This window comes from Podarcis raffonei, chromosome 12 (assembly GCF_027172205.1).
Source record: "Podarcis raffonei isolate rPodRaf1 chromosome 12, rPodRaf1.pri, whole genome shotgun sequence".
Lineage (NCBI taxonomy): Eukaryota > Metazoa > Chordata > Lepidosauria > Squamata > Lacertidae > Podarcis > Podarcis raffonei.
In genome coordinates, this window is record NC_070613.1 from 26,506,364 (window position 1) to 26,533,063 (window position 26,700).

The window sequence follows — 26,700 nt, forward strand, 5'->3', positions numbered from 1 at the left end:
GGGTTTTCATTTTGTATTACTGTGTTGTAAGCCACACCCCTGTAGATCACCCCTGTGATCATGGGATGAAGGGTGATATACAAATTTAATAATAATACCACCTCAACACTGGAACAAGCATTCCTGCTATCGTATCTTTTCTTACAAAAAAAGGGACTTTTGTAAACTGCTTCATACTGATAACATAGAATAACCTAGTTAAGTACATCTAATTGAAAGAGTACTTAATTCTGCTATACTCAGTTAAAAAGAAACAATTAATTGCATCATAATTGCAACAATTTCTATTGGATATACTTATTTATGAAAGTATAAATAAATCTTGCCAGCTAGTTGCAGCTCCATGAACTGTATCTGAAACTGATACCAGCACTGGGTTGTTTTCAAAGTGGTAGTGATGTAAAAGCAGTCTACAAAATAATGACAATAGCTTTCTGGAAGAATATCAGCTAGTGTAAACTGCCCCAGTTATGTCACATGTTTCTCTACAGCGAAAGGTTTAAGATTTTACCGTATCAGAAATCAGGCTGCCTGGCTTGTTTACAAGTTTGTTGCCTAATTAATTTTTACTTTTCCTTCACGGGGCATCCCTACAGGCATTTCTTCAACTTTACCTGTTCTAATATGAAAGATCAACCCTTGCAAGTACATTTTAAATGTGGGTGTTTGAAAGGTTTGCAAATACAACACAAAATGGTCAAAATGTATATAGGATTTTGATGACCAAAACACCTATTTTTCTGTGATACAGAAAAGAACATTTGGAACCTGGTGTCACTAAATTACTTATATTTTCAAAATAAAAAAGCCATACAGCAACTACTGCACCCAGATAGAATAAACTGCTGCTGATGGAGTTCCACACTTGAGTATGAAACCCAACAGATTTCCAAACATCAAGCCATGGTTTTTTTAAAGTTCCTAATTTGAGGTGGAGGGAATTTGATCTTAGGAACAAAGGCATTGACAAAGGAAAACTGTTGCCAAATATATGTCTATGTAATTTTTCACATATGACAGCATGCATGTTTTGTACCTGTTTTTCCTACATCCCATAGCGGGGTAGTGTTGTGTTTGAACAGGAAGCACCCCTAATTTCTACAGATGACAAGATTATCTCCTGGTAGCAGCAGCATGAATCCCTAAATAACCTTTACTCTACTTTCTGGGTCATTAAAATGACATCCTCAATGAGTATACCTAATAAAGGACAGGTTAGTAACTACTGAAAGGAGCAACTGCATGCATCTTAAAAACAATGGATAAAGTAAACACAAAGGGAATCTTGTCACTTTGTAGACTAATTGATTTATTGTGATGTAAGCTTTTATGGATTAGAGCCAAAAGCATGAAAGTTTATTTTTAGTTGGCATATAAATATATATCCACAGACATAGAGAAAAAAATAATAAAGAGTAGGACTAACAGAAAAGCAAGCAAACAAATAAAATAAAATAAAATAAAATAGAGTGGGACTAAAAGATAATCCTGCAATCTTTGATCTCCTAGCTTCCATAGGTATGTTAGAAACCTAGGTTAAAACTGTCAGATACAAGCCAAAGATTGTACAGCACCCTTTATATGAAAACCCTATATAAAGTAGTGTTTAATTTGTAAATAGAGAGGGGGGTGAGGGGGCTTAAGCCCATTGGAAAGCTAGACTCCTGAACTTGAAATCCTAGATGTATACAGGCAGGCAGCAATTACTCAGATGTGAGAAAAAGTCACTCTTTGAAACATGTTCAGAGGGACTCTGTTCAACCCAAGAGCTGGAGCTTTCTCCTAGCAGAATTCCACTCAAGTGATGTACTGTTGCAGGCATATTTTTGCTACTCCACACTCTTTCCGCTGCAACCCCCAGTGCCATTTCCCACACTGTTCCAGAGGGTTGGTGGAGGTTGTATGAAGAGGGGAAATCAACAAAGTCACCTCACCTAACAGTGGGAACCCTCCACTGAATCAAAAGCCTTTGACTCTGGATCCAAACGACTAATTATTAAGTCACAGATTCCAGGGTTTCTATTATTACTTTATGAATAATTATTTTTATATAGTATAGCCTTATTATGATCTCATTATAGAAACTGCATTTCTGAGCAAAGCTGTGTCTTTCAGCTTCACTGTGGAGTTGTGTATTTTACCTCTCCCACAGGCACTTGCATTCAAGCAATCTAGAAATTTACTTTCAGAATTCTGCCATTCTTCCTCACAAAGTGACATAAGTGTGGGCAGAGAGATTTTGTGGTTCTGCGGTATAAACTCAGTTTTCTATTATTGCTTACATTTAGTGAGCAGTATGATTATCACTATGACAGCAAAAGCACTAAAGAAGTAGCATGGTGATATCCAAACACTGGGAATGTCCCGTTAAAAGAATTTTCTTAACTGACCACTTTGCATATGTGATTGGTTGTGTTTTCACAAGCTGAATTCATAAGCTGAATTCTCCCCCCCCCCGCCGCCCCCATTCCCTCAGTAGCATTTACTAGCATGCCTGTTCACCTCTGGCTTTTGCAAACTGTGTAAGGCACTCTTCCCAGCAGTCTTGTGTAGCTACATTATTTTTGCAGGATTTCCTTTAGTCAAGCTGTGGGGGTGCCATAGTCCAGCAGTGTCTGTGTCAGAGAGTATTGAGAAGTCATTCTAATTCCTCACCTCCTTGTTTCTTTCTAACCTCTGTGCCTCATCACCGCTGAATCGCCAGGAACAGCTTAAACATTGTGTAATTTGTTCCCAATTTGACCAACACTGGGTCATAGCACTTCAATCATTATAGTGAAGTCAGCCTGCATGAACACGTTTTATTAGACTGACCCTTGGTACCAGTGACCTGCACTTCTATACTGTGTTTTTAATATAATTAAACATTGTAGTCAGGCTATAGTATTTTCTCTTCTTCAGGTTCCCAAGGTTAGTGTAAAAGTAAGCATTTAGACATAGGGGGAAATAGCAATTATATACTGCAAAATGTAGTGTGTGTGTGTGTGTGTGTGTGTGTGTGTGTGTGTAAATTAGAGTGAGGCAAACACCACTGTATGTGTGTGCGTACACACACACACACACACACACACACACACTGTAATTAAGAAGATGGGGTGTCTTAGTATTGAACATGTATTGTACCAATCCTAATTTCTCATGCATCTTCTTTCCAAATAATGTCTACTCATGAATGTTTAATTATTTCACTAATCCTGCATCTGCATTAATTGGAGCTAGTGAAAAGGCTTATGTGATATAGTTGTGGTGGGCAGCTGAAAGCAATCTGAGTCTTAGAATCCAATGACAGCAATGTTAAATGTAGCTGAAATTGTTGCATTCATTTTGTAAAATGTTAAATTAGAGAGGCGGACATAAAGCGGACTGTGAGATCCTAGATTATTTTGGCTGCTATTAGCATTTTTAGAGCCCTAATTTCAAACTGTCAGCAACATAATGCTTTCAGGGATGTTTTACTACTGTCTTTTTTGTTAGCATCAAAGGCACTAAATTGGTAGAAAATATCCTAATTACTATGCATATCAAATACAGCAATACCCTCATCTTGAATTGCAAGATTTATATTAGTTGCTGTGGTTAAATGTAATGGAAGCAAGAGGTGAAATTTCACTTTGTGTCAACCCACACAGATGTGATACCATTATTGGGACCAATATCCTTATGTCTCATGAAATTTATGCACAGTTTGCAGACCATTGCAAGGGTTTCTGCTGGCATAACCCTATGCCTTGGAATAAATTGGTGCAATTGTTGGATTGGGGAGTGCTTTTTTAACACCTTCACTCCCATAGCCCTTACCCACATGGTATTTTAGTCCCAACTGAATATTGCATATAGTTCAGTGTTCAAGCATAGCCCCAGGTTCAACCATCAGTTATAGAATTGTTCTGGTACTGGAGTTAGCAAAGACTTCAACCTGATACCTTAGAGAATTATTGTCAGAGAAAATAGTACTGAATGTTGAAATACAGAATGCACGTGTCTGCACATGAGAAATTCATTCTCAAGCCTCTATGCTATGAAGGTTAATAAAAGGATCCCTGGATGGCTAAGTCCAGTCAAAGGTGACTATGAGGTTGTGTCGCTCTTCTAGCTTCAGGCTGAGGGAGCAGGCATTTGTCCGCAGACAGCTTTCTAGGTCATGTGGCCAGTATGACTAAACTGCTTCTGACACAACAGGACACCATGACGAGTGCTAGAGTGCACAGAAACACTGTTTTACCTTCCCTCCTCAGCGGAACCAGTTTATCTACTTGCGCTGGTATGCTTTCAAACTGCTAGGTTGGCAGAAGCAGGGACAGAGCAATGGGAGTTCACCCTTTTGCAGGCATTCATACTGCCAACCTGATTGGCAAGCCCAAGAGGCTCAGTGGTTTTAGACCACAGTGCCACCCGCTTCCATGAAGGTTAGTGGGTGACTTGGGCAAGTCACTCTCTGGTCCAAACTGCATATGACCTTAACTGTACTATTGCCCTTGAGTGGAATTCTTTTCCACAGATTGCCAGCACAGAGATACAAATCCAGATCAGAACTCTAGCATGGGGGTTAAGGGGCTTTATCTCTTTGCCCTCCATTGTGGTTCTGATCCAGATGCATCTCCCGGCTCCTGCAATTTGCATTGCAAAAAAAGAGGTCACATTCATTTCTGTGGAAACACTTTTTCCAAAGCAACTTGCAAGTATGGGCCCTCTGATCCAGGTCAGGAACGCAGTAGGGGGCAAAGTGTTAAAGCACCCCTGTTCCCAACACTGGGGACATCATCATCATCATCACCATCATTAGAATTTATATATCCGGAAGTCTTGGGGTGGTTCACAGAAGAAAATCACATTTTAAAAGGGCATAGGATGTCAATCAAATCACTCAAAGGCAAGGTTATAAAGGAACGTTTTTGCCTGGCATCTAAAGGTGGATAATGAAGGCGCCATGCGTACTTTGCTGGGGAGAGCATTCCACAGATGGGGAGCCATTGCAGGGAAGGCCCGTTCTCGTGTTTCCACCCTCTGGACCTCTCGAGGAGGAGGCACACAAAGAAGGGCCTCAGAGGATGATCTCGGGGTCCAGGGAGGTTCACATGGAAAGAGGAGATCCTTGAGTTATGTGGCCCTGAGACATTTAAGGCTTTATAGGTCAAAACCAGCACAACAGAACTGGAACTGGCTGAGGGTTGTTGCCCTCTGAACTCCCATTGAGGTATGGGCTACTGCTAAGAGAACAAAGTGGTGAGGATGTCAGAAATTACCCAGCAGCCAGTCTTGCAAGGGCCTTTACTCCAAGTGCTTGAAAGGTAGGAACAAGTAAACAGTTCTTTTGTCACTCCTATTGTAAATTCATGAGTCACAATCTTAAAGAAGATCCAAGAGAGCTGGGAGCAGGCCAAAAACATGTCTCTTGGTAGAGAAAAGCTAGATGTCAAAGAGGCTTTCCCTTCAAAACTTGACAAGCTTTTTGACATCCTCAATTGCAAGTGTATATTTTTCCCCCTCTGCCCTGAATTTGGCTGTCCAGCAGATGCTGGTTGCAGAAAGGAAGTTCACATTAACTGTACATGCCCTAAGGAGATGAAAATCCCAATGAAGCAACTTGCTTTTATTAAAGGACAGAGGAGAGAAGACTGGTTCTGTTGGACCACTTCAGATTGGCTTGCTCAATCTGCCAGAGCATAACAGACAAGTCAAAAAGTGGAAGCGGCAAAAAGACTAAAGAAGGCTTGCGGAATATAAGCAGAGAAGTAAGCAGGAGGCTTCAATACCATCAAATCAAATTATTTTCACTGCTGATGAAAATGAAGAACAATAGCTAATGGCCTTGATGGAAATGATGAATTTACATTAGGAAAACCAAGTATGCATTCCACTTCTAATGAAAAGGCAGAATACAACACATTAGAAATACATAATGTTGCTATGCAGAGCATCGGATGTGGTGTTGGCCTGTGTGCTGGCTTGATCACTGAAGAAGAGACTTGTAGTTGATCACAATAAAGTCAAGAGGGCTCAAGAAAAAGTTATGAAATCCCTGGATTGGGTATTTGATTATCTTTGTCAGAAGAGTGAAATTGACTGCATCTTCTTTTGCAGTTGCGAAGATATAACTAAAGTTATGCTGAAAGGTGTGCTCGCTTCGGCAGCACATATACTAAAATTGGAACGATACAGAGAAGATTAGCATGGCCGCTGTGCAAGGATGACACGCAAATTCGTGAAGCGTTCCATATTTTTTTTTTAAAAAAAGTTATGCTGAAAGGAGACGATTCAGATCAGTAGATCCCCAGCATCATCACAGAACAGCATTTTGTATGCAGTGAGCCAGGTAGAATAAATCTCTACCACTTCCATCTGGAGATGCTCAAAGAGAGAAAAACTAGCTGAAGTTACTGCTAATAATCTTGTAGATTCCATAAAGAAGAAGGATATTCATAAGAGGCTGCAGGCCATTAGAGGTGATTCTACAAATGTTAACACTGGCTGGGAGAATAGTACCATGCATTGGGTAGAGGTCAAACTTCATTATAAGCTGATCTTGTTAGTTGTGCCCTCCACACCAACGAGTTACCCCTGTAACACTTGATCACAGTACTCAATAGGAGTGGACAGCAACTGGACAGGTAACATTGGCAAGATTCTAGACACTGCTACAGAACTTGACATTGATCCTTCATTCACCAAACACTCAATTGGAGAGCCTCTTACTCCACTGAGTGACAGGGTCATAAAGGATTTGCCTGCTGATCAGGCATACAGGTATCAAGGACAAGAAAACTTCTCATGGATCTGGCCTGTCTTGAAATTGGTCCGGTGAGCCATTCAAGCTGGGTAACAACTGTTTGTCACAGATGGGTTTCAAGACATGATGTTAAAGGCCAAACCCTCAACAACTTAAGAACAATAGTGGAATACATCATTTGCGTGTACTATCTCTGTTTGTTCAACATCAGAGTAAAGCACTTGGGGGTGAAAGGCCCATAGAACTTTTCAGCTGCAAAAGAAGGCTGTATGGGATGCTGTTTTGCCACCCAGCGCTCACCATGGTATGCATTTAGCAAAATGATAATCCAGACATTCATGTGCTCAGATGACAGTGAGGAGAGGAAAGCTGGTTCCAAAAGATTGTTGACTTGAAGAGCAGAGATGATGACATACTGGGAGATCTTTCTGTACATCCAAGGAAGACACCTTCCATCAACCTCAGTGCTTTGTCCCTGTTGGAGCTGATAGTCTGGTCTGATGGAGTATATGAACCTCCTTTAACATGTAAACTTACAACAGCAGAAGTAAAGAAGTTCATTGATGAGCTCATGCAAGTTCCACAGTGGCCCTGTTATTCTCATTCTATAGAGGTGTATGTGAAACAAGTCACAAAGGCAGCAGGAAGGGTGCATTCACACAAGAAATGTGAGGGCTACATCAGAGGCCAAGAAGCAAGTAGGTGGCTGATGTCCGAGAATGAATCAAAGCAAGATTTGATGAAACTTGTTTAAATTTATTATTAGCTGATATCATTACTTTCTGATGTTGTTTTATGATTACAAGGTAATGTTGTGACAAACTAAGATTTTTATAGCATTACCTGACATTTTCAGAAGGTGAAATAAAAATTGGAGAGCAGTTTATGTGCTTTTTAATCAAATGTCCATTTACGAAACTAAATGTTGTCCAATCACAAGACCCCTCATTGAAGAAATTTGCAAAAATTAAGTTTCACCCCCTAAAATGACACACCCTACTGCTCCAGGCAACAGGCGGTGAGGGGTCGTTGACAATAGATGGGGAGGACTTTTGGTGACAGGAATTCAAATGAGATTTTCCTTATGTTTGCTGTATGAAATGTGCAGTTAAGGTTTGCTAATCTAACCATGTGGAGCTGACTAAAAGCAAAATATCCTCAATTTTGTGGATGATTGTTTTAATGAATAATACTTTGATTTAAATATATATCTTAATACAGGCTACTAGATTCTGATAGTATTAAGATTCTTATCAGGCACAATTTGTGGAGTTTTTTTGTTTCATGTATGCTCCTGAATTTGTGTTGCAGAAGATAGAACTTTCCTTGCTCTGTGCTCACTGTATGATTAGGATAAGCAGCAGATTTCCACTGAACAATCTTTTTGGTCTGCCAGTGGTCTGCCTGGACATAAAAGGCTGTTTGAGTTGAAGTGGGCTGATGGTTTGGAATGACATTTGAATACATGGAGGACAATGTCTTAATGACAATGACTAAAAGGAGAAGCAAAAGAAATTCTAAACCATCCCGTTTATCCCATAGACCGTTACCTCTTTTTTAGGATTATTGTGTCACGTGACCCATTGGCTAGGCTTTGTCTAGGGCAGGGGGAAGAGGTGGGACCACTGAAGGGGAGAAACTGAGGTTTCCAGACAAAGCTTTAGTTGTGACACATGGCCTGTAACCTACAGAGACAGCAAAACCAATGAAAGGCATTGTCTCGAAGGCATAATCTACAGCATTTGAAAATTCAGAAATCATTTTTACTTTTTGTGGAATTCTGAAATAAAATACATTGTTAATTATAAGTCCTCTAAAACTATATGCAGGGATTGTTTCTATGAACAAGAGCTTCTAAAAGAATTACAGCTAAAATATTGATACTGAGTGTAAAGAGACTGAAGCAGTCCGAGAAACAAAGAAAGCTAAATACCCTAAAGACTGACTCAGTTCAGCTGTCCAATACCAACACCCACTGAGGTTAATGGGGAATTAAACATTCCTAGTTTCAGAGGGAATCCTGCCTATTAGTGCAGAGATTTTTAAGCATGATTTTGATCAAATTGTATGACTTTGTTGTACCAGTCTATAATAGGCTTCTTCTATCTTCATATAGAAATAGAATAGTGTTAATGGTCTAATGAAGGGTAGTAGAGAGGGAGAGATTTGAAATTCAGAATCATTAATTAAAACATATTTGCACAACAAAATGTGTTTATGCATTCTTCCTCTTCAGTATCCTGTGATCCTGAAACAGGCATTTGCAAAGTTTGAACAAAATTTGAGATATGTACAGAGCTTTTAAATAAACATAGGCATATCACTGGATAACCATTGTTGTTAAAAAAAACAGTTTTGCCTATATTAAAGCTTTCTAAACCAAAAATATGTAACATACAAATAATGCACAAATTCTGTGCAAAAACATATTTCTGGTTGAATACAGTGTTACAGGGTAAAAATGGTGTTCTTAGGATATACTTACAGCCCTACTGCCACCAAATCCACATAATCAATTTTAGCTGCAAACATTCATTTTAACAAGCTTATAGCTCTTAATTAATTTTGAAAGAATTCTATTTGATAAAGTAGCCTTGTGAGAATTACATATTGATGGTGGCAGAGGAAAGAATTTATTTTCATAGCTATATGGTGAAATTTACTTGTCTAGGTTTTAAAAAACAAAGCTCAGAGGTGCTGCTCTTGACATGATCTCAAGATGGAGAGAAATCAGTAATTACAGGGCCAGGCATTCAGTTCTATCCTAATTTTCCCACCAGTTTTTCAATGTTTCTGCTGCCTCTGAGACTTAAAATATTCTCATTAGGTAGCTGCAGAGGCAGCTTGCTTGCCTACTCCCTCATTCTCTCGCTGGCTTTTCCTTTCTTTCTGTTTCTTTTTTTTCCTCCTGCCTTGGGAGTGACTGTGAAGATCATTTGCTGGAATGATTGGCAGGTTAGAGGATTCAATGAGATGAGTTCCTCTTAGCGCAGGTCAAAAAGGCTAGTTAGCAGGAGCTGCTGAAAAATGCCAGCAGCATTCGAAATGGGAAATGTCATGACTTCGAGGCAGGGGGTGCCACCTGGAACAGAGAGCCCCCAGCTCATTAGCAAGTTACAGGATGCACGCTTAACTGGAGGGAGCAGAGGAGGAAAGATAATGCCCAATAGGGAGAATTATTGTGAAGTGGAATTGATTTCATGTATAATTTGTTTATCACTAGAGGGGACAAATGCTGCCCATCTGACATGTGCAGAGGAGTGTGGACTGTGAATGAAGCAACTTAGCATAATCTCTAGGTTGAGCTCTGGATTTAAAGAATGCAAACTTCTTTCTTCCTAACTGTGCAAATGATCAGGTCATGTTGTATTAATTAAACCTGACATACTCTCAAATGGTTTATCTCTGCAATTGTAGCAATTCAGCAGAAGCTTGTATATATGAGTTGCATTCATTATAAAGCGGGGCGGGATTTCTGGATGTGATTTTCTCTCTACACACACCCCATTTAGCTTCTGCTGGAAGGCGAAAAAACCCCGTCTCCAACACAGACTGAATTATAAAGCAGCTCATGTTTATTTTCAGTGGGTAGGCAGACTGCATGAGATCAGAACACCATTCCTAGTTTACAATGCAATGTTATTTGAATGACTTCAAACTACCATTTCCCCCCCAAATTTAGGGTTTGGAACAGACAATTCAATTTAACCTTCCCCCATCTTGTAATACAAGCAGCTCATAAGTTATTCTTACTCATACACAAGCACAGTGGTCTCTAAGATTTCCTGAGAATATTTTATCTTGCAAAGAACCTTCTGGGGGCCGCATAGCAATGTTGAACATGGCCATGGGCAGACCAATAGATGTGATTCTTACCATTGTACAGTAGACACCATTCAACCATGCAAAATTATAGGTTTATACGGACGCATCTCTCCATTCAAGCAAGCAAAAGATGACATCACACTTCAAGGACACATTCTAGTCAGGCAAAACAGTCAGGAGGGGATGGAGCAGGTCTGGGGAGGAGGTGGTGTGTGCCTCAGGTGTGTCCCTGGGGCCAAATAGAGAGCACTTGGACTAGACCTCAGGTTCCCTATTGAGTTAAGCCTACTTTAGTTGAACTCTAAAATAAATCTACTTGTTCCCTGACATAATATAATTGGTGTGGAAAAAAATATTTGTGCATAATATTGAATAGCAGAAAGATAATATATAGTACATGCAATGTAGGTTTCAGGCCCTCTTATTCCAGACAACACAGTATTGTCACTGACTAAAATAGGATTAGGATTGGGTGAATTTTATAAACTATAACTAAAGTTTATATACAACATAGGAGACAAGCAAACTTGCAAGTTGGCTTATCACTTGAGCTGACTAAAAGTGAAGTATTGTGATGATACTGCCACAGAGAAGGAGTCATGGTTTGGCCTCCATCCCTGGTCACCCTATCCTGCGCTCTGTTCCTCACCCCCAGCACAGTGAAAGAGCTGATAGAACAGATTGGAGTGGGGACTGATTCATGTAGTCTACCCCCTCAATTCTAACAAAACGGATGGTCTGTGATAGATAAGTACTACCTCCATTTTAGGCACATATGAAGTTTATACGACTTAGATCAATACTTAATCCAGTATTTCTACTCAGACTGGCAGCAGCTTTCTGGAGTCTGAGAGAGAGGAAAGTCTTTCTCAGCCTTGCTGTCCAAATTGCTTTTAACTGGAGGTTGAATTGGACCTAGGACTTCCTGCATGAAAACATATGCTGTACCAGTGAGCTGTATCACCTTGCAGAATTTCTGATCTAGAACTTTCTTAATAGCAACCTTGTACATATTAAGTGCAGTCCTGGATGCCATAGGTAGAAACAAATTGAACACAGACAAGTAGTTTCATTTGGTGAGCTGAATTGCAGAGGAGGATGAGAGTATTCCATGTCTACTCAGTAGCCGGCATAGAGAACAAGTGGCAGTCCCCAGCAGACTAGCAAAAAAATTGCAGGCTATTAACTTATGTGGACTTATTTACAAGACTGCTTTATAGGGCATTAACAACTGTGAGTGAGAACTTGGCAGCAAATTAATTTATGATGGTTCAGGACTTCATTAGTGTTTGGAGACACTGATCAATAGACACAGCTTTCTCTTGAGCATACTGTGGTGTTTGACAATAAGTGATGCCAAATGTAAGAAGATGCAAAAGAAAATGACACCACACACTACAGAGAACAGCAGAGTTCATTTTACCTCTTAAGGTAATTTGATTTCTACAGACATATTTCCCTTATGGTGCCACGCTGCTATAGTCAGCATGTAGCTGCAAGTAAAGATGAAATGGTGTAGATATAATATGTTGCTGACATCCGTCTGCCTCGGGAAACAATGAAGGAGTGCGCCTTTGGGGGTGAAGTTAAACTGTCAGAAGGTTGTAGCACCTGCTGTGGCTGTAGAGACCAATATGGGAGAGACGTGCTTTGTTGCAGCTGGGGCAGATGAAGGCATCCAGTTGTGCTGCTGCAGATGCACCTTGGTGTTTCTTCTCTCTGGATTTCTCCCACTGGTCATTCATCAGCTGGTCACTGCTATGGATGCATGACCTGACTGTGTCTCCAGGTACTGCATTCGTCTGCAAAGTGTTCCCACATGGCAGGGTTGATTTTGCCAACCTTCATGTCACCTTTGCAGACACCTTTGTAATGCAGCGTCGGTCTGGCAATGGGCCAGGTGCTCCCCACATCCTTGGGGATCCTACCATCTTCCAATCTGTGGACATGACCAAGCCAGCGTAGATGTTGCTGAGACAGGAATGCAAACATGCTGGGAATGTGGACGTGTCTTTGTTTGAGACTCTGTCCTCCCATGTGATACCCAAAATCTTCATGACACAGCACATGTGGAAGGCGTTGAGACGTGTTAGGGGAGGGGAACTATCTCTGGTGAGGGACACATTGTGTTCCTTCTGTGTAGGATTTGGGCAAGACCCCACAGGCAACCTCTGCCAACCTTGGCAGTAACTTTCAAACTGAAACTTCTTTAGGTCTTGGTGACTGATGCACTTTTCTCTGTACAATCACTGCCCTCAGGCTTGATTCCTCAAAGCTTGGTGGCCACACCTTCCTTTGTGAAAGCTGTACTTTTATTCTTCCTCAGTTTAGAAATAGATTAGTTTGCTATATAGGATTTGGGCATAATGTTTCTATTTTTTGTTCCAGGTCTTTGTCCAGCATCTTGTTGAGCTTTGTTATGTGATCCTGTACCCTCCTAAATAGCACATACACTACTCACAATTTCATTGTGAGTAGACATGGGTTTTGTTCCAGGATGTAAATTAGAACTGTGAGTCTTTAGCCTATGAATATATTTAATGATGGTTGAAAATTAAATTGTAGAGTTAGAATATATCAAAGCAAAACATTCTAGCCAGTTAGAAATACCAAGGCTTAAGTGAGTGGATATAGAGTTTAGAGAACCATCAGACTTCTTCAAAAGGTTACAAGGCAGGTAGAGACTAGTGCAACCCAAGGTGCCAAGGTGGCAGTGTAGGAAGTAATTACTTTATTTTATTAAAATGGTCTAGCCCCACCAAAAGTGCTTACCTTGACATCTTCAATTTTATCATTGTTAGGGTTGTCCCCCCCCTTTTTTACTTCAGTATAGAATCTGTGATTCATCCTTCTGACCTTTAAGAAAGGGAAGGCGGGGAGGAAATCTAAACAGTGCTGATACTTACTGTTAATAATAAGCAACCTTGATTGTGTTGGGAAATGGCTTTAATTATTTCTAAGCCAATTTGCATTCAACCACTCCTGTGCACTTTGTTTCTGCAGTTTACTGGTCTGCATCAGGAGAAGGAACAAACAGCAACTCACTGCTGAAGACACTTTGAAAAAAGTACCATTGGTGATGGGTTGCTGTTTAGAATCAGGAGACATTTTCAGGGCTGCAGTATCATTCTGTCTACCAAGGAAATAAAATTGTTCTACTAGATTGCAGAAACAAGGTACACAGGAAAGTCAGGAAAGTACAACCTCATTCAGGGAAGGCTCTTGCCCACTTCCCAACATAAGAACCTGAGACACGTAACATCTCTGTCTTTTAAGGATTCATCTTCAGTTTATTGGCCCACATCCATCCCATCACTGCCTCCAAGCACTGATCTCACACCTCAACTGTCTCTCCAGAGTCAGATGGAACAGAATGATAGAGGTGGATGTTATCTGCATATTGATGACATTTGACTCCAAATCTCCTGGTGACAGCTTCCAGAGACTTCATATGAATGTTAAATAGCATGGGTGACAAGATCATCCTGTGGGGATACCACAAGATAATTTCCATGGTGCTGAACAGCAACAGAAACCCCTCATGACTACTTTATGGAAGTGGCCCTGGAAGTATAGGATCGGAACCACTGAAGCAGTGCTTGAAAAAAAATCTAAAATGCATTTTTCAAGCCTAAATGCTTTGGGAAGGTATTTGTCTCTGTAGCTATATGGGGTGACCACACCCACTTTTGCCTTGGCCACAACCATCACTGGCATGTGGTGCCCAGAAGGTTGACAAAGACAAAACGTCGCCATCAGGCCAGAACAGTTTCCCAACCCTTGGACTTAGGAAAATATACACTTGCTTTTTCTGCCATGATTTTCAAACCTTTGGTTTTAGCATTGAAGGGGTCAATCAACAGCACACAAAGCTGTCATATGAATGAGTGTTTCTTCTAATGATGATATTTCATTCAGCTTTGACTGTTACAAATGCTACACTCTTTTACCATCTATTTTTCTTCTGAATGGAATCTAGATGGTGAGCTTCTAATGCTGTGGTATGCCATTTACTATTACATTGAAAATGACTAGTGCATTTGGGAGGAAATGAAAATGTAGTAGCAGACTAGGTAGAGAGGAAATTCCCTTTTTTTGGCAGCTCCTAGACATCCAAGAATTGAATTTTTCAGGAGAAAATGCTTCTAACATTCTCCAATTTATACTCCAGCTTGCAACATCACTGAAGATTTTATTCCCTCTTTAGAACCAATATTTAATTATATGTTTGTGAGGATTAAAAATAAATAAATCTGAGGGGGGTTTTGTATCTGCACAATAAAATAAAAATAAATAAACACCCCTGCACTCTGTGGGTATGTTGATCTGTTCAAACACAAGTGTTTGAAATGGCCTTGCCTGAACTCATATAATTTCCAACTAATTTCAGATTTGGGCAGTAAGAGCAGATGGGTAAGAACGAATGCATTTATCATATAAATATGTAGTAAGTTAGATACAACTTATTCCCCAACTATGCAGACTGGTTGGCTTGCCAATCCTTTGAATATTAATACCAGTTGTATCCTGTTCATATTCTCCACTCTGTGATACAAAACAATTATATAATGGGTAAAATTTGGCAAGCTCTGCTTTTTTTAAAGCAACCTTTCCCTTCCCCCCTTCCCCCTCCTCTACGTACCTCTTTCTGTCTAGTTTCTCTGAAGGTTACCAAGGAGGAGGCCAATAATAAGGGAAAGGGGAAAGGAGCTTAAAAAAAATGCTGTGGAAAAGAAAATTAAAAGAAAACTGGAATGAATGCTTCACTTGTTGGCTATTACCACAATTACCATACCTTAGAAAATATGCAAGGAATAGTTAATTATGACTAAATGAGCTCTTTTTAAAGTCCATGGCAGGCCCCAGGATCCAACTGTCAGTACTGTGAAACATATTGAATTGGAAGGCTGGTCTCCCTGTCAGCCAGTAGGATGGTCTGCCTGAATAAAACAGACAGTGAAAAGATAGCTGGTTTAGAGTAGCCTCAGACAAGGGAAACACGTACAGCATTTGCATACTTTTCCTGCAAAGGGGTTTAATCCTAAGAAAGAAGGAGATTTCTGTATTGTCAGCCAGGGCTTTGTTCGGAATGAAGAGTAGAAGGAAATCTGATGAAGGGGTCTTTCTGAAAGCTTTGCTCTCAGCCTTGAGGTTGTCCTAGCAAAGTTATATATTTGCAGATTGTTTACATACTATTGTCTGCTTTAAGGTCTCCTATATTCAAAAGGCTCAAAGTATTCCCTTCTGCTTGCACAAAAACAGGGGTTTTGTATGGTAAAAATGACTTGCACTCCAAAGCTGAAACAAGTTCTTTTTTACTATGTATGCAAAACACCCTCATTCTCATCAGTCAAACTCAAACAACCCAAAATATTTGAAAGACTGGAAAAAGAAAGCAGAAACCACATCCTGTATCATATATCTGCTATAGAAGTCTATACTTAATATGTTTTATAGTTTGTAGCTTTTGGCAAAAATCAGCAAACTAAAATTAATCTCTCTGTGTGAGAAATGCATGTGAGAAAAACATATTTTTTAAAGTTTAACTGCATTGCAACTAGAGTGCCTGGCTCCAAAATTTTAGCTGTGAAGACGTTGTTCAGTTGCTTGCTGTGATTCTTAAATTAATGATACACTTTCAATATTTTGGATACCAGATTGGACAAATAACCCTTATTCTTCATATTATAATGAAATATAACTCAGATTCTTCCCCCACAAAAACAGAGAATAGTCTTAATGGTCTAATTTTTTATAGTCTGTGGCCCTCTCCATCAGATACTTTGTATTATCCTTGAATGAAGGCAATATTGCAAACAGTAAGACAAAAAAGGCTTGAAATGCAAAAGTGTATGTATGTAGAGATACCTGTAAGCAAAGACTGTACTCCTTGCATATCATAAAGTCATAGAATTTTAGAGTTGGAAGGGACCCCAAAGTCCATCTAGTCCAACCCTCTGCAATGCTTGAATCTCAACTAAAGCATCCATTATAAGTGACCATTCAATCTCTGCTTTAAAACCTCCAATAAAGGAAAGTCACCACCTTCCAAGGGAGGTCATTCCACAGTTCTTAGTGTCAGAAAGTTATTCCTGATGCTTAGTCAGAATCTCCTTTCTTGAATCCATTGGGTTTGGATTCTACCCTCCGGAGCAGGAAAAAACAAGCTTGCTCATGTGACAGCCATTTAGATATTTGAAGATTGCTATCATATGCTTGGTTTCCAGACCCTTTATCATCTTGGTCACCCTCTCTGCCCATGTTCCAGCTTGTCAATATCCTTCTTAAATTGAACTGGACACAGTACTCTAGTTGTGGTCTGACCAAGGCAGAATAGAGCAGGGCTATTACTTCCCTTGAACTGGACACAAAGCACTCCCTCTCCCCATAAACTATACTGTAACTAAGATTTTAAAACTTTTTTGTTTAGTACTAGCATTAAACACATTATTAAGCTGTTATCTAGTATTTATGTGGATTTATAATAAACATTTAAATTTATGTAATAATGCTTAATACATAAGTCAGTGTAATAACAAATACAGCATACATTTGGGGAGATGTTAAACATCTGTGTTTGTTTCCAGCAGCTAGTAAGTACATTTAATATAGATTGGTGTTTTTTTTGCAGAGAGTAGTTAAAAAATATGGCTACAAACTGGTTGCTCCATTACATGGATAAAATATATTGATTCAGTAGGGATCTTGTGTCAGGAAATAGGTTTCATAAATCTAATGAGAATGTCAATAAAAACCCAAATAATGTTTGATCTGTATTGCCTGAATTTTCAGAGGGGGTTCTACAAAATTGTTTTCTATACACCCCAGCAATAAAGAGAACGCCCTCTTGTAAATCAGCACATGCCTTTAAAGCTAGTATTCAGAAGACAGATACAAAATAGTTGGTTCTCAAGGGGGGTGGGATGACATGCCAAAATGACCCAACTTGAAACATTTGTTTTATTGGCTTGGAGAAAGCTTGTGGATGAAGTTGTATTAAATGTTTGAAAAAGTAGTTAGACTCTAGCATCTATGGTTTGAATAATCCTTAAAAACTGTTGAGGTTTTCTTCGTTATTTTTTTTCTGCAGGGCTAGAAACCTAGACATATTTACCTAGAATAAGTTCCATAGAATTCAGTGGGACTACCTTCTGACTAGGCATGTATTGGATGGTGGTGTTAATCACTGTTTAGAAATTATCCCTTGCTAGATGAGATGAACTTTCCCCTCGTCCCAAAGCACATTTTTACTGTGAGAAGCATGTCAGAATATGGGGGGACTAAATATACTTCTTTTGTTGCTGAGCTTGTCAAGCACACCACTGTGTTCTCTTTCCCACCAGGAAGGTCAAACCGCTGGGGGCCATTCTATTTTCTGACATGATCCCTACTGTCTGTCCATGCTGTCTGACAGATTGAAACAGTTGTCTGTGTCACTGTGCTTTCAATGCTTTCTAAATGCTTCATTTTCTATGAAAGAAGTAAAATATGTAAGCGACAAGAGGAGAAAATGGCAGAGGAGCCACAGCCTCTCCTATATTTTCCCATTTTTGTACTTAACCAGTCAAAACCTTACTTTTTCAGTGTCCAAGATGATGATAAATAGTTCACGTGCATTAGGTTGAGTCTTTTGAAAGATATGGTAATAAAACGATTAAATATGCAGTGTTTCAATAGTTAAAGTGAAATAGGGGGCTTCTTTTGTTCACTTACATTTCAGTTTTATATATTTTGATTTGAGGTATGTATAAAGCCTGAAGAAATTAGTGCTGTGCTGAGCCTTGAATACTCTCTAGATAATTGAACTAATTAAATCTTTACCAACATTAACACAACTCCAGCATTCCTCGGACAGTGGTTAATTATTGCAGGAACATGGCAAGCTTCAGCTAAACAGATGAAAATAGAGTCCTGTGGAATGGTTATTGAGTTTATTCTTTATTCATCTTTTGATAAGGTTTAATTAAAACTGCCTCTCTCCATTGTGGTAAGAATGAATGTGCTTGTTTTCTTAGTGAAAGCCGAATTATTCCCTTCAACCATGGTTCAGCAATCAAAGCTGCTTCAAAGTTTTGGGTTATACTGTAGCTGTGGAGATATAATTGCTGAAACTCTCTATGAAGGCTTTATTCTTTCTTGTGTTTCTTTATTTTTATTTTTATTTAATTTACTTTCAAGAATTACAACATCCTTTTCCAGCTGCAGTTAAATTTTCCAAATGTTGATTATATATACATGGTGAAAGCTCAGAAAGGAGTAATTAAAAAACAAACATTCAAAATATTTATTTAAGCTCTCCCCTGACAAAATAGTAAGAGGTCATTATTTTAAAATTGTAGTTGCAACTGGTATTTTTTTTTAACTTGGCATCATTTAAGCAAAAATCCTACACTTGTTCAGAAGCTAGACTTTAAGATGAAAAAAAATAATGACTGTGTTTTTAGTGGCAATGAAGGACAGGAATAGTGACTCTTTACATAGGCATACCAGGCAATGATTCATTTTAAAGCAAAAGTGCTAAAAGTATTGATGCCTTGCCAGTTTATAAGAAAAGCAAAACTCACTACCTCTCCAGATATGCAGTTCCATTTGCTACCCACAGATACACAACTTCATTCTTGAAAACTTATTTTATTGTGTGTTTTTTGAAAAACAGTACAATAAAGCTATTATTAAGAAACTTACTATTCATGTCCTATTATGTCAAGATGAGGTTTGATACCATGGGGGGAGGAACCATATTTCTACCTTAAAAGTCAGCAACAGAATGTGTAGATGTGCCCAACACCTGTAAGTGTGCAAGTAGTTGGTTATATGAACAGTTTGTGAATCACTGTCCATGCTAGGCTGTGGGAATCAGGCTAGAGTGAGTTAGGAGCCCAGAGCTGAGAGTTAGGGCTGAAGAACAATTTGAAAACATGGCAACCCAGAAGGCAGAACTGGTAGAATATGCCAGGAGTTGGCATCAAGAAGCAATCCGGATTGGGAGGCAAACCAAAAGGCAGGGCCAGTGGACAAGCCCAGAGTCATAAAGAACACAGCAAGAAACAGAAGTCACACTAGAGCTTAGATAGGAATTGTTGCTTAACTAAATCACTGAGTCAGGAAATCCTCTTATATTCTGTCTTGCCCATTAGTAGCCAATGACCAGCCTGGGAAAGACCAGTCTGGAAAATTCGTCCCTGAGAAGCTAGAGTGACACTGCTTGCCAGGAGCAGTTCCTGACAATCATACAGGTATCCATTCCTTTGTGTGCTAACACTTCACCAGATCCTCCAAGCTGGAAGGCAAGAAGATGGGAAGTAATGCTTCCTTCCTGACCCAATACTACCCTTCATGCCAGTGAGCATTCTGATAACCTGGTGTAGTGAATGCATCACCTATGATGGTTCTTGCCCTTTGGAAGTAGTTATTCAGTATTCTGGCCCACAGAAGCTCAAGTGATAGGACTATAGCATTATGTAAACTTCTAGGCACAGGATATTGGAGCTGTAATTTTGGTGCAGCAAATCTATATTCCTCTAGTGACTGACTGACTGACTATTCCTCTAGGCCTCCAAGCAGTGCGTAATGGCATTTGATTGCAGCCTTGGTCTAGTTATGAAAATTTAAATATCTGCTTCTAAACGTGTCAGGCAGCCTGATTGGAAGGTTGTCCCATCTCCAAGTCTTGTTTGTGATGTCTGAGCTTCAATGACCTATTTAGGTATGTGTGCTGTTACTGGTCCTGTGTAACCTTTTTAAGGTACACATAGGTTTTCCTAAAGGAGAAGATCATGTCTCTCACAGACTTGCATCAGGAGAAGGATGCGAGAGGGAGATAGGTTGAACACCCTCATGCTGCAGTTCTGATCTGGATCGGAGCGCTCACAACTTTCGTATAGTGCTATATTAGTTGATCATGAGCAGCTTGTTACATTTCTATATTACGTGAAGCAAAATCACTAGAAAGAGAAAAGCCAAGTACAGTAAATAGAAATGTTCAGCTGGGGTAGAGGGGTTGATACTCTAATCAGTATTAGATACCCAGAGGCTTTTTTCTAATGTAATTTTCTATTTTTGTAAAGATTGTTTTCCCCCCTGGATACCAAAAAAGACAAGCCCTTTGCTGTGATTATATTGAACACTTAAACAGGGAGAAAAGAGCAGATGCAGCATTTTTTCTTGGTAACTACTGCAGTAACCTTGCATCTTAAAGAAACCCTATTTTCTTTTAGGGGGGCGGGGAGGCTCTGCAGATGTATAGCTATCATAAAGAAGAAATATCCTTCCACCAGTTTTTATCCTTCTAATAGTACTGACACTAGCTCAGTTTGCGCATAATGCTAAGCCAGACCTTGACTTGGTGTAAGCATGTGGGTTCTGGAGAGGAAACCACAACTGCTTTGCTTCTTGTCTGGCCTTGCTGCTGCTGTGCTGCAGTGAGCTAAACCATGGTTTGGCGTGGCCCTGTCAGCTGAAACAAGTTTGGCAAATCATGAACTGTAAGCCATGGTTTGGCTTAGCATTGCATGCAAACAGGGTCACTGGTTTCATTTGTAGTTTGTGTTGATTAATACCTGCTTGACTGATACTATGCCATCCTTAAGCAAAAACACTGCTGGATTAAAATTAAGAGGGAGAACTGCTGAACCATACAAGTATGTAGCTAATTCAATCAGAGAAGCATGAGAGAGGGCGAGAATGGCTAATTGTGTAGGACAGCTTTGTCATTATTTTTGCTCTGAAATGGTGGGAAGCAGCCTGGGTTTCTGATGCTATCTCTCTGGATTTGGCAACATTTGGCTTTAACCCAAAAGAGAAAATGGAGTGTATACGTTTCCAGCAGGGTCCTGTTGCTCTTGCACAGAATGGTTAACAGTGACATTAGTAGACAGAATGACCATTCCCCTAGTCTTCCTTTAAGCAGATCCTTTTAAATGTATTATTGGGTGGATGGCCCATTACTTTGGGGTGCTAACTACCTTTTCCCCCCCTCATAGTTATATATACACTACATTGTTTTCACTGGAATTTCATTTCATCCCATTCTTTATTTTGTACTTATGTCCAGAATTAATTGTTTTGACCTTACCTAAAAGTGGAATGGCAGTTACAGCCCGGCATATCCATGCCGCCATCACCCAGCCTCTCCTTGCCAGGCTCCAACAGCCAACGGAAGACATAACAACCTCTCCCACTGGCTGTGGGAATTCAAATTGGCCCGTCTGCAAAATTGGCCAGTTATAGGCAGGTGTGGAAGCAGGGATTCAGAATGGTGGAGCTGATAGGGACTCCCGAAGGAGTCCTCACTGAAGGAGTCCTCACTGAGGTCCCCTCCCCTGGCTTAAAACAGACCCACCTCCTCACCCTGCACCGCAGTTGCCTTTTTGATCTCCCTCTGTTCCTTAACTCATGGTTGCATCATTTCATTTGTGTGTGATATCTTGTTCGACTTTGCTATGGGTTGCTTCGGTATCAGTATTCAGTATATCAGCCTCTGTTGGAAACAGCATAATACCAGGTAGATGTTTTCTGAAACTGAACCATATATATGTTTGTGTAGTGATTTTTAAATACTAAAAAGGGTCCGAGCAAGTAAATTTAGAGTATATTTCAACATTGAATCCCCCCATCAAATTTACTTCAGAATTCAAGCTTATTAGGGCCCTAAGAAATAATATTGTTGCATAGTTGCTACAAAAAGAATGTGAAATTGGGACATGGAGCATGTGGTGTTCTTGATCATGTTAGGGCCTGTCTGCTTCATTTGCAAGCACAGCAGTTTAAAATATGTCTGTCGTAAAGCTCAGTTCTTCTCTGAAATGTAGCTTTGCATGCATCTAAGGGTTCTCCCTGCCCCCCATGTAGTCCTTGCATGAATGTAGGTTAAGTCTGACCACCTATGCTGGAGGTATATTACTATGAACATGGTTGCTCTAGGCACTTGCTCCTTGAAACTCAGGACAGGCTGCATATTTCTCATGCAAGTAGCCAATAGCTATGAATAAAATTAATCTATCCCACTTCATGACATATTTTTTCTTTTGAACTCCCAAACCTGGAATGCTCTGCTGCACACCGAGCAATAGAATATGCCTTTCAGATATTGTCTGTGAATTATCCCACCTCAAACTTTAGTGTTACTTCTCTGCAGAATTTGAATGTTGATGCATCTTTATAGAGGTGTTTGTGTTAAGAAGCAAGGACCTCAAGGTCTATGGCTGAGTCTTGCTCTGTGAGCTGCCTGTGTCTGTTTCTCCTGCACAGCCTTGTACATACACAGAAAGGAATGAGATTTGTAACATTAGTCCCTGCAATTGGCAGGCAGCATGGATCACCTGGACTGCCCAGGGCTGATATAAATACAGGTAAAGATTTCTGCCCTCACCTGTTTAACAGACCAGTACCCTCTGCCTGCTGTACTTCAGACTCATGCACAAATCCCTTGCACCTGCATCAAACCTTGGGACCCTAGAGCTGGAGAACATAACTATCAATAGGTTTGCATTCGGGTGTGACTTCCCATGATCCTGGAATGGCCTGATTCTTTGGACTTTTAAAAACATATATTAATTTACAAAAGCACTGTTAGCTTGCCCTTTCTGACAAGCTAGTTGCCTTCTCTTCAGTTGGTGTTTCAGCTACTAATACAAAAAGCCATCCACTGGGGGCTACCAATTGTATCTAGAGCATTGAGGGAGAGGAGAGATGTTATCCCATTTTTTCCTGCCCATATCCCCTCTTGCCACTCTTTGCAGCGGATATTGATCAATTTTACTTCTAAAACACCCTTCATCAGTAGAGATCCCAAAGTAGTCACAAGCTTAAAAAAATAAAACAGTAAAATAGTGTTTTAAACAGCAGCAATTCACAATAAGCCTGAGATCTTAGCAAATTTTAGTCCAGTAGTGGCCATCCATCCTTACTGGGGAAGGAAGAGGGCATCAGAGGCAACCTTCAGTGGGAAATCAGAGCACTTGGGCGGGGAAGTAGCTAATTGCAAGCATGTGCTTAAAAGAACATGTTTAATATAACATGTAGTTTGACCTTCTGAAGTTTACCCAGTAATACATGTGTTCATAATAACATATTCAGATTTTAGGATGCTGAATACACTAGTAACTCATACGTAATTCTTCTCGACTGATTCTACAAGAATTAGAATGCTTCAAATACAGTGTTGAACAATAAGCCCTTTTACATCTTTAACCGCTTTCAAATGTATTTTTAATCCATTAACAAACTTCCTAATACAGCATTAAATCTACATCTTCAAATAGATTTTCCTGCCTTTCACAATCTTTTGTATTCATCTTATTCCGTACCTTCCATTTTTGGTTCCTTTCCTTGACCTTAGCATACAAATGTGTAATGGGAGAAAAAAATGATTGACTCACAGAACAGGGGTCTGCAGTGTAGTGATTTCATGCTCAGTTGTTGGCTAACAAGCTGCCATAGTTTCATTTAGTGAAGCCCAGTTGCAAAAGATGAAGGATTGTGTAAGGCCCAGCTGCCAAGGTTACAGAACAGACTGCTTAAAGGACTTCAAGGTTCCAAGTGTGAGGGGAATTGTCTCTGCCCAGCAGGTATGGAATAGATTTAGACAGAGTCTGTTGTGCACAAGATGCTGACTGGCCTAAGCAATTCATAAATCCCCACCAAAATTACAACATTCTCCTCCCATTTTGCTGTGTACATACTTAACCCTTGCACAGCTGTTCTGGAATAGCTTGTCTTTCAAAATAGGCATGAAATATAAAAAAGCTGTTTCTACATACTTTGTGGTAATAGGTTGAGGTATTGATCCATGATAGAACCTGGCGCAACCAAATGCATGCATGTACTACTCTACTGATATAGCTTTATATTTGAAAAGAAAAAGGCAGTCCTTTTAATTACCCAAATAGCTTGATAGTCAAGGGTCTCTCAAACTTTCTAAGCCCCAGGCTTACTTGACAGGGCTAAACATTTCTGAGGCCCATGAATCATAATATGGTGGTGGAGGGGTAGAGCCAGTAATTTATATAGGAGGAAATTGGCGTAATCAGTTGCTAATTACTGATATCCTTTTATATTGACAGTTAATAATTCTTGGGAAATTGATTGATTCATTGCTAAATCTCATTGTGGCAGGGAATTCCATAGTTCAGCTTTTCTCAGGCTGAATACAGACATGCTCTCTGGAGGTATTGTGACTCAACCTTCCCATTTTAGGCGAAATTTGCTGATTCAGCACATATCTCTCCGCCTCAGACCTGCTACCAGGTTTCAAATTTCCAGTGTTTCCAGCCTTTCTTTGTATTCTTTAGTCTTCTTTCCTCTACCACCACCTCTTTAAAAGCACATGGTTTTTTCAGCTGAAAAATACATATCTGGGAAGATTTCAGTTAGTTATCTGCTTTTGTCATTTAAATCCAAGAGAAATATTGCTTATTTGCAATGTTTGAAAGGATTTTACAAAGTTAAATCATCCATCCTTCCAATTCCTGAATTATATACTGTAATATAACTGGATGATGCAACTGGCATCTACTATTAAATTAAACATAGAGAATAGTTGAAGTAATAGGCTATTTCTATCTGTGTCAAAAAGGTGTCATGGTGGTTAATTAAGTTGTTTTGCAGTTTTTAGCTCCAAGGTTTCTCTATGCATTTCATTAGCACTTATTATTCAAACACTGCATATACAGATCTGTCTTTAAGTAATATAGACTAAATTGTACAGTCTTTTCATATACCGTATTGGCCTGAATACAGTGGTACCTCGGGTTAAGAATTTGTTCTGGAGGTCCGTTCTTAACCTGAGGTACCACTTTAGCTAATGGGGCCTCCTGCCACTGCCGCACGATTTCTGTTCTCATCCTGAAGCAAAGTTCTTAACCCAAGGTACTATTTCTGGGTTAGCAGAGTCTGTAACCTGAAGCGTCTGTAACCCAAGGTACCACTGTATAGGCCTCATTTTTCCCCCAAATTCTGACCGTGAAAAGTGACCTTACAAAAATTGGCTTTTACGATATCTCTGCTGAAACAAACATATGGTAAAACGGAACAGGTGTGAGTGCCTGCGGAATTTTAAGAGAGCGGCTTATATTCGGGTATTGTCTTTTTTTCTTTCCCCCTCTTGAATTCTAAAGATGTGGCTTATATTCGGGCCAATACGGTAATCTTTCTCCTGCTGTGCATTAAATTCATCATAGCTGATACATTTTCCTTAATTTTGTGGAACTAGGTAACATTTTTGCTTTTATTCTGTTGTTGCCTTATAATTCCTATTCATAAGGAATTCCTATTGTCTTCTCACGTCCCACTTCAAAGTTTACTTTAGAATCATATCACTGCATTTACTAAAAAGGAAGACAGCAATATGAGGTAATAGTAATCAATGCATTCTTTCCCACAAAAATGCACCCCCTAAGGAAGAATATGGTGCTTTTTATTTACTTCTTAAATTTTTCTTTCATGCTTTACATTTGTATAAGTTTACTGCATCCTAGATACTTGAGAAGCCAGCCTGCTGCTCTGTTCCTTTACCCTTTATAAGCTGCTGTGGCAACATTTCTTATCGAAGGACCTTGACGCTTGAATGTATGAAATCTCAGCTGTAGAGTTTGATACTCCGAAGTAACTTCCACTTGACCAAATTCATCCTATATTTAACTCTATGGGTACAAACCTTTCTACAGGGCATAAGTTGATTCAAGACCACAATGAGAGATAGCTGCTGATCACATTCTTCCAAATCTCAAATTTCAAACAATACTTACAAATATTTAAAATGGGATAGTTCCTTCTCCTGGTTGTTAGATGAACAATTTGCAAATGACCCCCAGGGAAGTGATTTTCCACGATTTCCATATCATCCCTGTAGCAGAAGGCAAAACGTTGAGAGAACTGCTAAGCAAACCCTGTGACATTAGAAGAAAACCCCAACAAAACACTCAAGCAACTTCTGTCCCCCAGCCAGGTTCCTCTGTCTTAAAATAAGAGGGCACTGAGTTACCTAACTTGGGAAGACGGTTTTCCTTTTAGTTTTACCTGAGAAATACATTCCCCTAGCATAAGGTATGCACCTCAATTCTGATGATAAAACTTTGTTCTGTACTCTAAAAAAGTAGTGAGCTAATTCCATTTTCAATGGAAGTTGACTTACAAGTGAGAAATGTGTT

General features: G+C 39.6%; 1 protein-coding gene, 1 long non-coding RNA gene and 1 other non-coding gene across 9 annotated transcripts in view; 2 read left to right on the forward strand and 1 right to left on the reverse strand.

Moving 5' to 3' along the window:
- CDK14 (cyclin dependent kinase 14) overlaps nucleotides 1-26,700 on the forward strand; it is a 226,584-nt gene that overhangs the window by 181,500 nt on the left and 18,384 nt on the right. The window lies entirely within an intron of this gene.
- Nucleotides 6,116-6,222, forward strand: LOC128398579 (U6 spliceosomal RNA). The gene has a single exon (XR_008327166.1). It is a non-coding gene; the product is annotated as a U6 spliceosomal RNA (small nuclear RNA).
- The window catches only part of LOC128424269 (uncharacterized), a 127,964-nt gene continuing 122,890 nt past the window's right edge, over nucleotides 21,627-26,700 (reverse strand). The window contains exons 8-9 of the long non-coding RNA XR_008332972.1: nucleotides 26,299-26,396; nucleotides 21,627-22,031 (exon numbers count right to left, since the gene is read on the reverse strand). This is a non-coding gene — a long non-coding RNA (uncharacterized LOC128424269). The remainder of the gene's footprint in view (nucleotides 22,032-26,298; nucleotides 26,397-26,700) is intronic.